Genomic DNA, 15,454 nt, shown 5'->3' on the forward strand with positions numbered 1-15,454 from the left:
CATATTTTATTTCACTCGGAATACTAGGAAAATACCACATTTTTCACACAAAGTAGTCAACAAATAAAAATATAAGGCAATGCATTCTGGTTTTTTGGCTTCAATTTTTTCGTGGAATTTTGAACGTTGAACAATACCGCCTTCATGACACTCTTAATTCATTTTACCAAACAAGTTTTTAAAATACCATAATTTTCTTACAAAATAGTCAATAAAACAAAGTTTAAAGAAATGGCATGTAGTTGTTAGTCTTAAAAATTTCCGTTGGAATGTACTAGACATATATTTGATAAAATTTTGATGTTCACATCACATCCACGTTTTGTTTTACTAAAAAATCACGAATGTGCCATATTTTTCACACAAAATAGCCAATAACACAAAATTCAAAACAAACACATGCAGATTTCTATTACTGACTTTTTGTACCAGTTTCAGGTTATCTACTACCTGAAAAAAATACAAGGCAAACCGAAAATTCACCAGGGATTTTTTTTTATTTGTTTTTATTTGAGTCCATTTGGGTCTCCTGAACATGCAGTAGCAATCACCAAAAAATAAACGGAAATCCTGTGAAAATGAAAAAAAGTTACGAACTTAACTGGTTTCCAAAGTTAAGGTTAGGTTATGTGTCTTTATTGGAAAGATTTTCAGCCTTCTTTCATTCCTGTTTCTTGGGATTCCTTTTCAAATTCCTCTCGGAGATTCTTTCGTATTCCTATCGACATTTTTACCCTAGATTCAAACAGTTCTTTCCGGAAAAAATCCTGGAGAGTATTGCAAGATTTCTGAAATCCAAATATTGTCTTTATGAGAATCCTATAGATTTTCTTCCAGAGGTTTTCCCATATTTGCTCTCAGAGTCTCTCGTTGGATATTTCCTCCTGCGTTTTGCCCAAACAAATTTTCGTGGAAGTTATTCTCTTTTCTCCTGGAATATATATCAGATAATTAAATTAATTAATTATCGATTTTTACGGCTTAACCAGCCGAATGGAAGTTTTACTTTATTCCAAAAGCTAGACTTTACATATACTGGCGTGAGTGAGAAATGGACAAATTGAGGTGAAATTTGCGAAAAAGTTACTCGTCCTCTCGGTGAGACTCGAACTCACGACTCCTACTCACTAGACAGGCGCGTTGCCGCTCAGATCAGATATCAGATGTTGTCGTAGAATTTCTCTTAGAGTTTCTCTCGGAATTTCTCTTGAAGGTTTTCCGCGATTTCTTCCGGTATTCCTCTTGGTACTTCTCCATGAGATTTTTCCGGGATTTCTAAGGTTTTTACAGAAACTATAGCTGGAATTTCAACTGAGGCTCTTCCCGGATTTTAAAGGAGTTTTTCTCGAGTTTTCTGAAGGAATTGCTTCTGGGATTTCTCCCGAAGTTTTAAGCAATTTCAATGATTTTTTTCTGCGAGTTTCTCCCCGGATTTCTACAGAAGTAACATCCGGAATATTTTATAAAGGTTCTTGCGAGAGTTTTTTTTTTTAATATTTTATCTTAGATTACTCTCGGAGTTTGTGCTCTAGAAGCTGAAATACAGAGCTCCAAACTTAAGCATTTTATATGAAAATCGGTCAATGCGTCCAGTACTGTACTTTTCTAGAAGTGTTTCTCGGAAAACCTCCTGCCTGAGATAACCTACAAAATTCATTGTTGTAAATAACCGGAGACATGTCGGAATGAATCCACGTGATTTTTGCGAGAAATTATGCAATGAGGAACGCGAGAGAAACTTCGGAAGAAATCCTGAGAAGAACTGGGAAATCTCGGAAAAAAGCTCTGGTAGGAAATATCTAGAAAATTCATGAATGAACTCTGAAAATCTCTAAGAGAAATCCCGGGAGAAACTCCGGATGAAAACCAGCGAAGAAATTCAGGAGAAATATCGGAAAACTCTTTGGCAGTAATTCCAGAAGTAATTATGTGAAATCTCTAAAAAGTATCGACAAAAACTACGGAAGGAACTATTAATGGGAGCAAATAAAAGAAAAACACTTTGCATGGGAACTAGGATGGAAACTTGAGAGAACTGGAGAAAGCCAGAAAAATAACTTCGAAAATGATCCAGGAAAAAAAATAAGAGATTCCTGAAAAAAATATGATAATATTGAGAAATTTATCAAACAATCGCTAGAAGAATTTCTGATGAAAACCCAAAGGAATAATACACGGAAACATTTCAAAAGTTTTCTAAAAGAATTCCTCGAGAAATTGAACCCCGAAATAAATTCCGCATGTTTTTGAAAATATCCCTGAAGGAATCTCTGGAATATTTTTGAAAGATTTTCGAAAAGAACCCACGACAAAATATTTTGAAAGAATCTTTGAAAGATATCATAAAATATAAATGCACCTTTTGGGAAATTTCTGAAAAACAAATGTATATAGAAGAGTTTCTGATGCAATACCGAAAAACGGGGTAGCTTTGATAGTTTTTCAGCAAATTTCCCTAATATATTATTTCATGTATTTTTCCTGAATTAATAATCTTAAAACAAGTACTGGTGTCTCAGTTATAATTGCAATGTAAGGATTGGACAGTTTTAATTGTTTTGGGTGATCAATATTATTTTTTCATATGAGCGAGAATCACATTTTCATTTTGGGGAAACTTTGATAGTGCCCTGACAAACATATTAAATCCCAAAAAATATTACAGATTGCAACGCAAAGAGTATCAGCATGATGGGAAAAGCCGTATGAAACATGTCAGGTTAATTTATTGTATAAAAACATGAAGAATTTTATAAAACTACAAATAACAAATTGAGTCAGTACTCCACCTGAGTGAACATCTCAGTGCTTTTAACTATCAAAAATAATTATCTGTGTAAAAATATATTTTTTACGGTACATCAACATGTGACTATGCGCAGCGCATAGTAAGTTCCCTTTATATGAGTTGTTTTTGATTTTTCATAAACAAATTTAGAAAACAACGAGAGTAATTGAAAGATCACTATTGTTTATCAAACAAGTCTAGTATTATTTACAAATAATTTCATGGCAAAAAAAAACTATAATGCATTGACTCCAATTTTTATTTGATGACTACTTTGTGTGCAAAATGTGGTATTTTCCTAGTATTTTGAGTAATATAAAATATGAGTGTAATAAAAACATCACTAAGGTTGTTCAAATGAATCCACTAAACTACTACGATATATTCAAAGTTGAAAAACTACTTATCATTGCTTTAAATTTTGTTCATTCGCTTTTTTTGTGGTATTTTCGTACATTTTTTTAAAACAAAATATTAGTGTAATGTAAACATCAACATTTTATCAAAAACAGGTCCAGTACATTGTAACGGAAAATTTAAGGCCATACAACTACATGTTATGGCTTTAAATTTTGTTTTATTGACTGTTTTGTATGAAAATTATGGTATTTTTGTAGCTTTTCGAGTAAAATTAATTAAGTGTGTCATGAAAACATCACTATTACTCATCAAGAACGTCCAGTAAGCTTTCACGAATAATTTAAAGGTAAAAAACTACTTTGCATTGTAAGCCATTATTTTTGTTAAGCACTTTGCGTGAAAAATGTGGTACTTTCGTTGATTTTTGAGTGAATCAAAATTTGAGTGTAATGAAAACATCACTATTATTCTTCAAGTATGTCCCCCAAACTGCTACGAACATTTCAAGGCTAAAAAAACTACATGATATCGTTTTAAATTTAGTTTTGTTGACTACTTTGTGTAAAAAGTATGGAATTTTCGTAGTTTTCCGGGTAAAACAAAATAAGAGTGTAATTAGAACATTTTCATTGTTCATCAAAGATGTCGAGTACTATCCTACGAACAATTTAAGATCAAAAAAACTATATGTCATCGCTTTGAATTTTGAATCATTGCTTAGTTTATGTGAAAAATAGGGTATTTTAGCAGTTTTTTGAGTAAGGTAAATTATCAGTGTACTGACAAATCACTAATATTGCATAAACATGTTCACTCCACCTGTACGCATGATTTAGAGTCGAAAAAACCATATGTCATCGCTTTAAATTTTGTTTTATTGATCAATGTGCGCAAAAAATGCGCTGTCAAAAAAAACTAGGAAGTGCCTTTTGCTTAATAACTTTGGGTAGACGCATCTATTTTAAATTTTTTTAAATGGACGATGATCTTGAAACCTGTCCGGTTCCATCGTAAAAAAAAGTTTTGAAATCGGTTGAAAAACGGCCGAGAAATGCCTTGTCAAAGTTGGACTTCCGACTTTTTTTGGACCCTTGGTAGTTTAGGAGTTAAAACACTATTTTTTAGCTATTTTGCTCTAGAAAACTTAGGTATTTAACTAAACCAATCGATTCAATGATGCCATTTGATAGAAAATTTAATAATCTTTCAAATAAGGGTCAACAAACTGCGATAAGTTTTACCATTTTCAAGTTATAGCCAATTAAGGCAATAAGAGTCAAAAACATGGGAAGTTCAATAACTACGTAACGGTTGAGGTTTGACCATAGGCGTAGAACAATTTTTTTCACCAATCATGGTCCTCTATCACCCTTTAAAAAGTTTGCACTCAGGAACCTAACACCCTGTATAAAAAGTTACGGGTATAGGATTCGACAAAATAATAGGACCACTACATTGCTATTTCAAAAGTACATATAATTATATCAATATCTGGTGCTTGATAATTGATTAACTAGGACCAACACAGGCACACCTCGATAGTGTGTACACCATCGCTTCGTTTAGTGTACGTACTATCAAATCGTACGTACTATCGAATCACATATTTTTACTTCTAATATAATTTTTAAATCAAGGAATAAACGTGAGGATTGCTGGAAATTAACATATGGCGTGATTTTGCTTGTTCAGGGTTCTATCTTCGTTGGAATTTTTTTTAGTGGAATGGGGATGCTTCGCGGAGGAATCTCTTCTTTGGGAAGTTATATTGATTTTATTAGCGTTATATTTTATAACCATCCAATCAAGTCTAGATATAAAGAAATCAATCTAGATCAATTATATCTTGTGATAGCAGCATCCTATATGTATTTTCTTATGCAATATTTACTGCCGTGATATTTTCAAAATCTTCTAGAATTGATTGCTCCTTATAGTACTCCCCCCAGAGTTTCTTTCACTTGAAGACATTCCTAGAGGTATCCCGGAGGTCTTGGAGGAGCATGAGCATGAACATTGGTGACCGTACACTTCGTAGTTGCTACTCCGTGATTGACCTGAGCTAGCGAAATTGCACAGAGAATAAATAGGCTTGGGGCTTGGGATTTGTAACCATCCTCCATGTACACGTTTCGAGAGCTCAAACTTTTAGGTCAATAACGGCGCTGGCCACGTCCTTACGGTCTACCGAGGAAGGGAAGGAATGTTAGTTCGACAATTGTTGCTACTAGAGGTTGTATGTACTACTGGACCCTCCACAGTTGTCACGGGAAGGAGTTTTGTTTGCTGCATAGATCAAGGATTCACTTTGGTAAGCGCGATCCATGCAACCATACTGTATAGACACAAATGTGTCACCTCACAATTTGGAAAAATGGTGAGACCATGAAAATTTTGAATGAAAATTTATGGAATAAAAAAGATTTTGCGCCATCTCGTAATTAGGAGGACTGGTGAACCAATATACTACTTGCCATGAAATCTCTATATTGAAACAAAATTTTGTGCCGACACTAACAGTGACGGACCGCACAAACTTGTGCAGAATACTGACGCATAATTACAGATCAAATTAGTTAGGCCAGCACCGTAAGGTGGCGGACTGTACAAAAATGCAGGAGAATTCATTTAAAATAAAACAAAATTAATGAAAAATTTGGTCGAATATATGAAGGATGCTTTTTAATCAATAGATACATTTACTGTGTTATCCAAAGAAAAAAACAAGCAACAAGCTCACCGATCATCAATTATTTACTCGAGCTCCTGTCGACCTATCGCTAAAACCGATACGATCGTGCGATACTATTTTTCGGCACTTGCATACATAGCACGGAACAACACAATACTGGTATGCCAGAGGTCTTGGATGAATCTCGAAACACCTGGAGCAGAGGTTCCAAAACTTTTTGCTATCGCGGCGCCTTTCAAAAATTTTAGAAATGTTGCGGCGCACCAACATTTTTTACAAAGATTTTTTTATTATTTTAATACGGCGCGGACCATAGATTGATCACATGCCTATCACGCTGAGGACCTGGGATCAATTCCCAACTTACAAAATGTGGGATTCTGTCTTCGAAAGGAAAGCCATGGGTTCAAAGATTAGCTAGCTTCTCGTTAAAAAAATCGTTGATAAAGATTGAATAGTTTTGAAATTCTGCAAGTGTAACAATACAAAACTTTCAAAGGTTTAAGCTCAAATGCATGAAGAGATAGATAACTACTTGTTAAGGTGATGGGTCATATTGCGCATTTCCCACCCCGCTAGACCCCTTTTGTAGTTACAAATGTCATATTTTATTCATTATCGGATATCGGATCCGATAACGATAATTGGAAACCGATATCGTTTCGATATCGATAATTCGGTAAAACGATATCGATAATATCGATAAATGAGGTGTGCCGCGCCACTAGTAGTTAGTATAAGTGCGAGATCGTGAATAAAATTGCGATTTTGCATCGAATCGTGCCGGTGTCTTCTGCGCACTTATGCATTACAAGGTGCTGAATAAGTGCGCAGAAGACACCGAAACGATGCGATGCAAAATCGCAGTTTTATTCACGATCCCGCACTTATACTAACTGCGAAAGGGGTCCAGTGAGGTGGGAAATGCACAATACATGATGGTGATGCATATCACTGAAAGATTCTGCATTTTGAATATTTGCAAAAAAAAAATGTGCACCGAAAAGTTTAAGATAGAAAACAATCGAAAACCAAGCTAAATTACAGAGTGCAGACATTTGAGCTTGAACAAAAATCATTGAAAACGTTTTAAAAAAAAATTGAAATACAGCTGAACGGCACCGATGGAGACTGCCCAACATATAAACATGCTTTGACCACACGATGGCGATGGTAATTTTTTGAATAGGTACCGTGTGCGCACCTAACTTTGCGCAGGTCCAAACTTTGCGCATTCTTGTAAAATAATTAAAAAAATAACTAAATGTCAACATTTTCACCAGTTTAATCATTGCACTAGCATTGTGTAAGCATAAACATTATTTGGCGAAAATTATATTACCATAAAGTCTTTGTTTATGTTGAATAATAAACAAAAAATACACAAAAACGTCAAAATTTGCCTCGCCTTAACACGGCTGCCAAGAAGTAACTCTACTAAAAATCAACATTTTCTCCGATAAAACTGTGCAACGACGATTAATTTTGCAGTTAATTTACAAAAAAGGTGATATTCTAGTAATATCAATCACAGTTCGTAATATTTTTTTTCAATTTAACTAGTAAATAGTGGTGCGCAATGTTTGGAACCAATATTTGCACTGTGTTCCTAATTTTTGCGCACTTTCAGTAAATGCATGATGAACGTGAATACATGACTTATGAACCATTTAAATATTATGTAACAATTGTATTGACAATTTCAGGCCTACCTCCACCATGTAGCAAATTTTGTATGGAAATTAGTAGAAAATTGTGTGAACCGTAGCACTACGGCAGGCACTCTTGGTCTGTCTACAATGTTACGTGATTTGTGAACAGTCCTTCATTTGACTTTTCCGGCGGTCAATGTTAGGGACGATTCAAATATGACGTCCACCATTTTTTTAAATTTTAGAACCCCCTCCTCCCCCGGGTTACCCCGTCACGCTTCATAGTACCTATAGCTAATACATGGCATATCACACTTTTTCAGAAAACTCCAACCCCACCCCCCTCCCACCAGAGATGGACGTCATATTTAAACGATCCCTTATTGTTCCTATCCGTAACGATCACTCCATTTATCAGGAAGCTTTTACCTTTGATCTCTACCCACTGGAAAACCCCTCATGAATTTTGGATTGTTCACAGGGTAGGTGCCTAGTACGAACCGCAGACGAATTCAAGAACTGCCGGAGGCCTCCGTCGCCCCTCTCTCGTAGGACAAAGTATTTCAACAAAGATCAGTTAAGGGGCCGTTCATAAACCACGTAGACTTTTTGGGGGGAGGGGGGGGGTTTGGCCAAAGTCTACGCTCCATACAAATTTCAAAAATTTTGTATGGACAAAAGTCTACGAGGGGGGAGGGGGGGGTCTGAGATTGCCAAATTTTGGTCTACGTGGTTTATGAACAGCCCCTAAGAGCACACTACCTGAATAACTTTAGTTCAATGGGCAAACATTATATAATAGTATTTTTGATGACTTTTTCAAGCAATCCATAGCATGCGCAAAATTAGGCACACCATGCGCAAAGTTAGGAACAATCGAAGATTTTGTGCGCAAAGTTAGGAACAAGGCAATGACATTGTTTTTCTATTTTAAGTATTTTTTGGTTCATATTATGATTTTTTAAATATTGCAGACTCAAAGAAGGATCATTAGTCTATCGTATGAGCATGTTGTTCATGCTATTATTTGTTTATTTGTATTTTTTATAACGATTAGAAATTTGATTTTTCTTAACTGCGCAAAGTTTGGTGCATACACGGTACATTGAATTGTTTGTTTGGTTTCGGCTCAAGAGCCTGCGGCGCACCCGAGAAAACCTCACAGTTTGGGAAGTACTGACCTGGAGGAATCCAAGGAAAAAATACTTGATGAATCTCGAAACGAATTCTTGGAGGTATCTTGGAAGAAAATCTTGAAGAAATCCTAGAACTTCAGGAAACATTTCAGAAGAATTTCTTGGAGAAATTTTGGAAGGAATCTCTGGATAAATCTCTGAAGGATTTCCTGGAACCTCCTGAAGAAAATCTCATACAAATACCTAGAGGAATCTCGGAACTCATTAAGAAATGCCGGAAGCAATCTCAAGTGCAATCCCGGAAAGAGTTCCTAAATAATCCCAGAAATAACTCCTGAAGGGATCCTAGATGAAACCTCTTTAGGAATCTTAGGAGAAATTGCTGGAAGAATCCTAGAGGGAACTTCTAAAGGATTCATGAAAGGACCCTTGAAATAAATTCCTTGAAGAATCTCATAAAGAGCTCCCTGAGAAGTCCTGGATAATACTGGAGGAATAAGGAAAGCTACTCCTGGAGGAATTTCTGAAAGAGCTCCTAGGCGAATCCCACCAGAAAGTTATTAAGTAGCAGACTTTTCATCTTGATTTAGTTTAATTTTGGCAACCGCGTAGTACAAACCGCAACCCTATCCGGATGCCACTATAATGTCCACAACTCTAGTGAATGTTTCCCAGACCCCAAGCGAAATGTCTTTAACGCAAAAAAGCTTCGTAACTTCGTAGGCTTCAAACTCATGGAAGAATGCTAGTTGAGAACTGTCAAATATTTAATACGTATGGCAAAAAACGTGCCTTTTCTAACGTCCTATTTACAAAGTGTTTGATGAATAACTGTGAAAGTGCTTACAGAACACTAAACTGAGGAGCAGGCTGTCCAGTTGGGATGTAACGCCAGAAAGATGATACCAGATATGATGACTAATCAATGTCATCATTCACTGGCAGAAAATGTCTATGCACTGTCGAGGGTACGTAATATCGAGGCACGCCTGTATTAAGGATGGCATTCAAGAATGAGGACACTTTTATTGAATTGATAACCAACGTGATGGTCTTATCAAAATTCACATAATTCCATGGCGACTTTAAAAATTTCAACCAATTTCAAAATTCAAATACACTTAGGTTCACTAGAAACCGAGCGTCATATCGTTAAACTTGGCCATTTTGTATGAAACACGGCTGGTGGTCTTATTGCTTTAAAGCCTGCGCACATTAGAATCGGTACACTTTCAACCGGCTGCCGCTCAAAAACGGTGTCACTTGGAAAAAAGTGTTGTTAGAAGCAATTGAAGCTTATCTATTGTAGTTTGCAGGAAAAATATAAAATTTGCTGTTTTTATATTTTTAGATGAACTATTGATCAGAATTTGTAAATAGTGCCAGTTTTTTCTGCACACATTGAGCAGAAACCAATCATTGTCAGATTCAAGATTTGTGTAGGCATATATAATTACCAAACCCACCAATGACGTAGTATAGAATAGTTGTTGGTATTATGATTGTTGATTTAGGGAGGTAAAATATTCCATGAGTGTTTTAAAATTTCCAATATAGCTATGGTAAGCCTTTGAAGGGATTTATGGAAAATCAAAGGCTTGCATAGATATTTAAGGTCAAAAAAGTTGTTTTCGCATAAACTTTAGTTCGGCAAATACGCATACGGGAAGGATACTATACGAATAGTATTGGTATACAAGAAACCAACGATTTGATGCGGAACAATATAAATAATCGTGGCTCGAAAGCTGTATGGACTGTTGCTGACGAAATTCATTGGATGTATTTTGATGGCGTGAAATATCTAACGATTTTTTAAATAAAACTGAATCTACTCAAAAGTTTTTTATTTGTGATCATATAATCACATTTATAGTTCCACAATCTATATGTTTTTTAGTATTTTATCCATGAAAACTATCTTATTTTAGGCTTATTATGAGGAGTTAGCCTTATGACTGTTAATTTCCGAATACTGTGAGGGAAAACTGCTAATAATTCCAAAAATAATCCAGGTTTCGATATGAACTAAGTTGGGCCACTTGAATTGGGGAATTGTAGATCCAAAAAACGATCCCAGGGAATATTTTTTCATAAAAAATTACTTTGAGTAAAATTATGTTTTGAATATAGCGTGAATGGACAATAAGGCTATAAATTTATTATGGTCTTGTGAACCATATTTGTCAAGAGTTTAATGTCGTAACTTGTTTTGAGCATATCTTTGATGCATATAATTTTGTTTCATGTGGAAATATCAGCCCGTAAGCTGTGAAATTTGCAAATGTTGACGATCATTGGTTTGTGCAGAATAAAATGGCATGAATTTCACAATCAGGTCAAAATTTTATCTTTAAGAAATAAAAACTGAATTTTTCATATTTTTCCTACAAAACACAATAAATAAGCTCCATTTGCTTCTTACAATTTTTTTTTTCTAGGTTTAACCGTTTTTGATCTGCAGCCGGTTGAAAGTGTACCGATTCTAAAGTGCGCAGGCTTTATCCGATACTGTCCGATACTGACGCTGCGAATAAAAGGCAACCTGCCAGGAAAAATGCGATTGCGGAATTGAGTGATAGACCAAGAGCAATTGGGGTCTTCAGTTAGCCTAGTGGTTAAGGTTATGGATTGCCAATCCGGAGACGGGGGGTTCGATTCCCATTCCGGTCGGGAAATTTTTTTCGACTCCCTGGGCATAGAGTATCATTGTACTTGCCTCACAATATACAAATTCATGCAATGGCAGGCAAAGAAAGCCCTTCAATTAATAACTGTGGAAGTGCACAAAGAACACTAAGTTAAAGCGAGGCAGGCCAAGTCCCAGTGCGGACGTAGAGCCATAAAGATGAAAAAGAAGAACCCCGGGTAGAGGAAAAGAGCTCAATAATAGCATGTTTTGATATTGAGATCAAAATGTGATATTGGTTTGATTGATATAAGAGATAAAAGATCTAAAAATAATATCTAAATTTTACTCGTGGAACATCACCATCAGATCATATTTAGATCTTGTAAGATCTAACCAATAGCACCAAGCTATTCGTTTGATCTTGAAATATCAAATTTTGATATTGTTCAGATGTTCCAGGAACATTTTTGAGATATTATTTTCAGATTTTTTATCTCTTATATCAATCAAACCAATATCACGTTTTGATCGTCAGTACTTCACCTCTACCCGGGACCAAGAGCAATTCTGAAACCTCGTCATCCTGAGATCGAACTTTGTTATCCATTTGGATAACTGGGCACTATTTATGTTATTTGTAAATTTCAGTGGCGTCTGGTAACCTCACTTTTTACCTGTTAAACGCCCCTAAAACTTGCAATTTAGGATTTAGGATCAAAAAAGAATTGAATGAGAGTTAATCTCGTCATGTTTACTATTTTGTTATACTTGTTGAACAAGTATATTTGAGGTTAGGGAATCGCCACTGATCAGTTTATGCGTTTTGTGAATTTGTAATGTTCCATTTCATTTTCGTATCTAAGCGCCCAACGTGGAGTACCTCATATTTACATTTCTATTTTATAAGTTTCAAGCACAAGCACTTTTCAAAACAACGTAACTCGTGAAAGTAAGCAAATGCTGCATGCGTGATTTAGAAAGAAAACTAGAGAATTTAGATCAGTTTTTGATAATTGATTGCATTAAATGTTCATATAAGTATATTTGTGAAAACTACGCATCTAACTTTTTTGTGTTTATATGTTTGCATATAGATACATCGTTGTTTGTTACCAACTATACTGCCGTCGGACGCATATATGTCACACATGTTACATTTCGACATTTTTGAGGTTTTTATGTCAAAAGTCATATTTAGGTACGTATTTTTGAAATATTCTGTCAACCTATGAATTTATGTATATTTCGATAGTTGAATTGAGTTAGCATCCCATTAAACCCTATCCAATTTCCAACTCCAGATATCTATGAAGTGGGCCAAGTTCTTGGACACATTCTGAGTAGATATCTAACCAACATTTCCTCCCCATCCCCGCTGATCGTAAGGTATTTCTAATGTAACATGTGACATTTATGCGTCCGAGGGCAGAGTTCCCAATAGTTTATTATAGTTTCGCGCCGAACCCACCTCTAATCTAGTTCCACAATTGAATGCTAGATGGTAGTAGTAGTCGGCAGTTAGGTTTCATTAAACCATAAATTATAAAAAAATAGTCTAAGCTGAACTCCCAAGAAATACACTCAGTAGCAAAAAAAAACCGAGCTGAATTTTTCTCCCAAAATCCGTCATGTTCAATCTGCTGTAGCTTTGGCAATTATCAATATTTTTGGCTGAAAATTTTACCACTTCATCATGTCAATATATTGACATTGTATGGTCAAAATTTCAAATTGATAGAAATTATATATTTTGAGTTATGATAACTTACCGTCAAGGCGCCATTCACCGTGGGGGCTCCATTCACCGTGTGCCTTCGAATATTTTTTCATTATTTCCATATTATGATTGAATGATATGACAATTTCCCTTCAATTTCACCAATACAATGTTGTATTGGTGAAATTGAAGGGAAAGTGTCATATCATTCAATCATAATATGGAAATAATGAGAAAATATTCGAAGGCACATGGTGAATGGAGCCCCCACGGTGAATGGCGCCTTGACGGTATATGAAAAAAGTTATTTTTGGGCATAGTTTTTTTCAAAAATTCATATTTCAGTGAAAAATTCAAGTAGCTCCATAAAAATTTCACTGTAGCGTCAGGAAATATAGGGAATGTTGTGGTCAAAATTTGAAATGTTATCATTTAGTGGTTTGGGCCACATCGATCATCAAAGTTGAAGTATCAATGTGGGTGCCTACAGTTTTCACTCCATATTGACCATGCTGAAACACCACCGGTGCAGAAAAAAGCCGAGGTCAATTCGTACCTTTTTTGTTTAAATCTATGTTTTAATGAACAATCCATATTGCATGACTTATATTTATAAATTTTCGTGTGTTATGCTAGTTATTTGTGACATTCCACACGTAACACATAGTGCGTTACGCGTTACACGTAATGCGTTACATACATATGTTAGTGAATAGACAAGTATTTTGTTTAATTTACAAATTTTGGCTACTGTAATAGTTATTTATGTAACGAGTTGCAAAAAGTTGATTTTTTCAGCACGAGTCGTATATTTATCCAACGAGGCTTGCCGAGTTGGATAAATACGAAGAGTGCTGAAAAAATCGAGTTTTGCAACGAGTTCCATACATGTTATTTATGTAACGAGTTGCAAAAAGTTCATTTTTTCAGCACGAGTCGTACATTTATCCAACGAGGCTTGCCGAGTTGGATAAATACGAAGAGTACTGAAAAAATCGAGTTTTGCAACGAGTTCCATACAAAATTTTATGCATTGATTTTTCCATAATGCAACCCATTTGAGTAGCATAATGTTCATAATGCAACTCAAATGAGTTGCATTATGAACATTATACAACTATTTTTCATTATGCAACTCATTTCAGTTGCATAATGAGCCAGTTCGGAAAAATTGGCCATTATGATACCAAAATGAGTTGTATAAAATGTAAATTATGATACTAAATTGCATAAAAAATTTTATGCAATGATTTTTTTCATAATGCAACCCATTTGTGTTGCATAATGTTCATAATGCAACTCAAATGAGTTGCATTATGAACATTATACAACTACAGGGGATGGCCAAAATGTTTGGGATAGGCAACTTTTTTTTCTCTCACAAAAAAGTTCAACATGCTATAACTTTTCATAAAGTGCATCAAAAAATCTCAAATTTTGTCTGTTTGTCAACCTATTATATGTGTATCATTGGTACAAATTTGGGCTCGATTGATTAATTTTTCGCAAAGTTAGAACCGTTCGGGTAAAACACTATTTTTTAGGCAACTCATTTTTGAGCTGTCATATCTCGGAAACCAGTGAACCGACTCGAATGAAATTTTGAACGTACATTAAAAATATACAAATGCTTCGCAAACTATTAAAACATACATACATTTTGAACGATGAAAAACGTTATCATGGATTGACACTTTTTGGATATTTCTCGAAAAAATGTATTTTTTTTATGTCAATGCCAATAATTTTTAGTGTTGATGTCCAAAGATTTTCCACTTCTGTTCTCAAGTTATCTTTAATCAGATATATTAGAGCCAATTTAGATTAAAGGAAGAACACGTTTAGTAATTTTTGTGTGGTATTGTAAATTTGACTTATTTTCCTCTATATGGGTAAAAATTTCAACCCGGTATAACTTAATTCGCCGTGAGAAAATATTACATTTAATAACGTTGTATTAAGTATTAATATATTGTTGATGAACGTTGAAAAATTCATTCAATTCGGTTCACTGGTTTCCGAGATATGACAGCTCAAATATGAGTTGTCTTAAAAATAGTGTTTTACCCGAACGGTTCTGACTTCGCGAAAAACTATTCAATCGAGCCCAAATTTGTACCAATGATGCACATATAATAGGTTGATAAACAGTAAAAATTTGAGATTTTTTGATGAACTCTATGAAAAGTTATAGCATGTTGAATTTTTTTGTGGGAGAAAAAAAGTTGCCTATCCCAAACATTTTGGCCACCCCCTGTAGATATTGCTAGTATAAGAAATTCAGGGTCCGGCTATTAACGATCTAATGCAAAGCTAAAAAGCGCAGGTGACGTTCTTCTAAAACAGTAATTACAGTAAAACCTGACTGATTTACTCTTGGAATGACTAATGATGATACAACCAGACGAAAATGCAGATTTTGGTAACTTTTATACAATGTATTGATCAGAATTAAATATGTTGTTTCTGCCTCCATA

At 35.0% G+C, this 15,454-nt stretch overlaps 1 protein-coding gene across 2 annotated transcripts in view; it reads left to right on the plus strand.

The window, feature by feature from the left end:
• LOC109419129 (poly(A) polymerase type 3) overlaps window positions 1-15,454 on the plus strand; it is a 76,726-nt gene that overhangs the window by 32,880 nt on the left and 28,392 nt on the right. The gene's annotated exons all lie outside the window — the stretch shown is intronic.

Source organism: Aedes albopictus, chromosome 3 (genome assembly GCF_035046485.1).
Source record: "Aedes albopictus strain Foshan chromosome 3, AalbF5, whole genome shotgun sequence".
In the NCBI taxonomy this organism is placed as follows: Eukaryota; Metazoa; Arthropoda; class Insecta; order Diptera; family Culicidae; genus Aedes; species Aedes albopictus.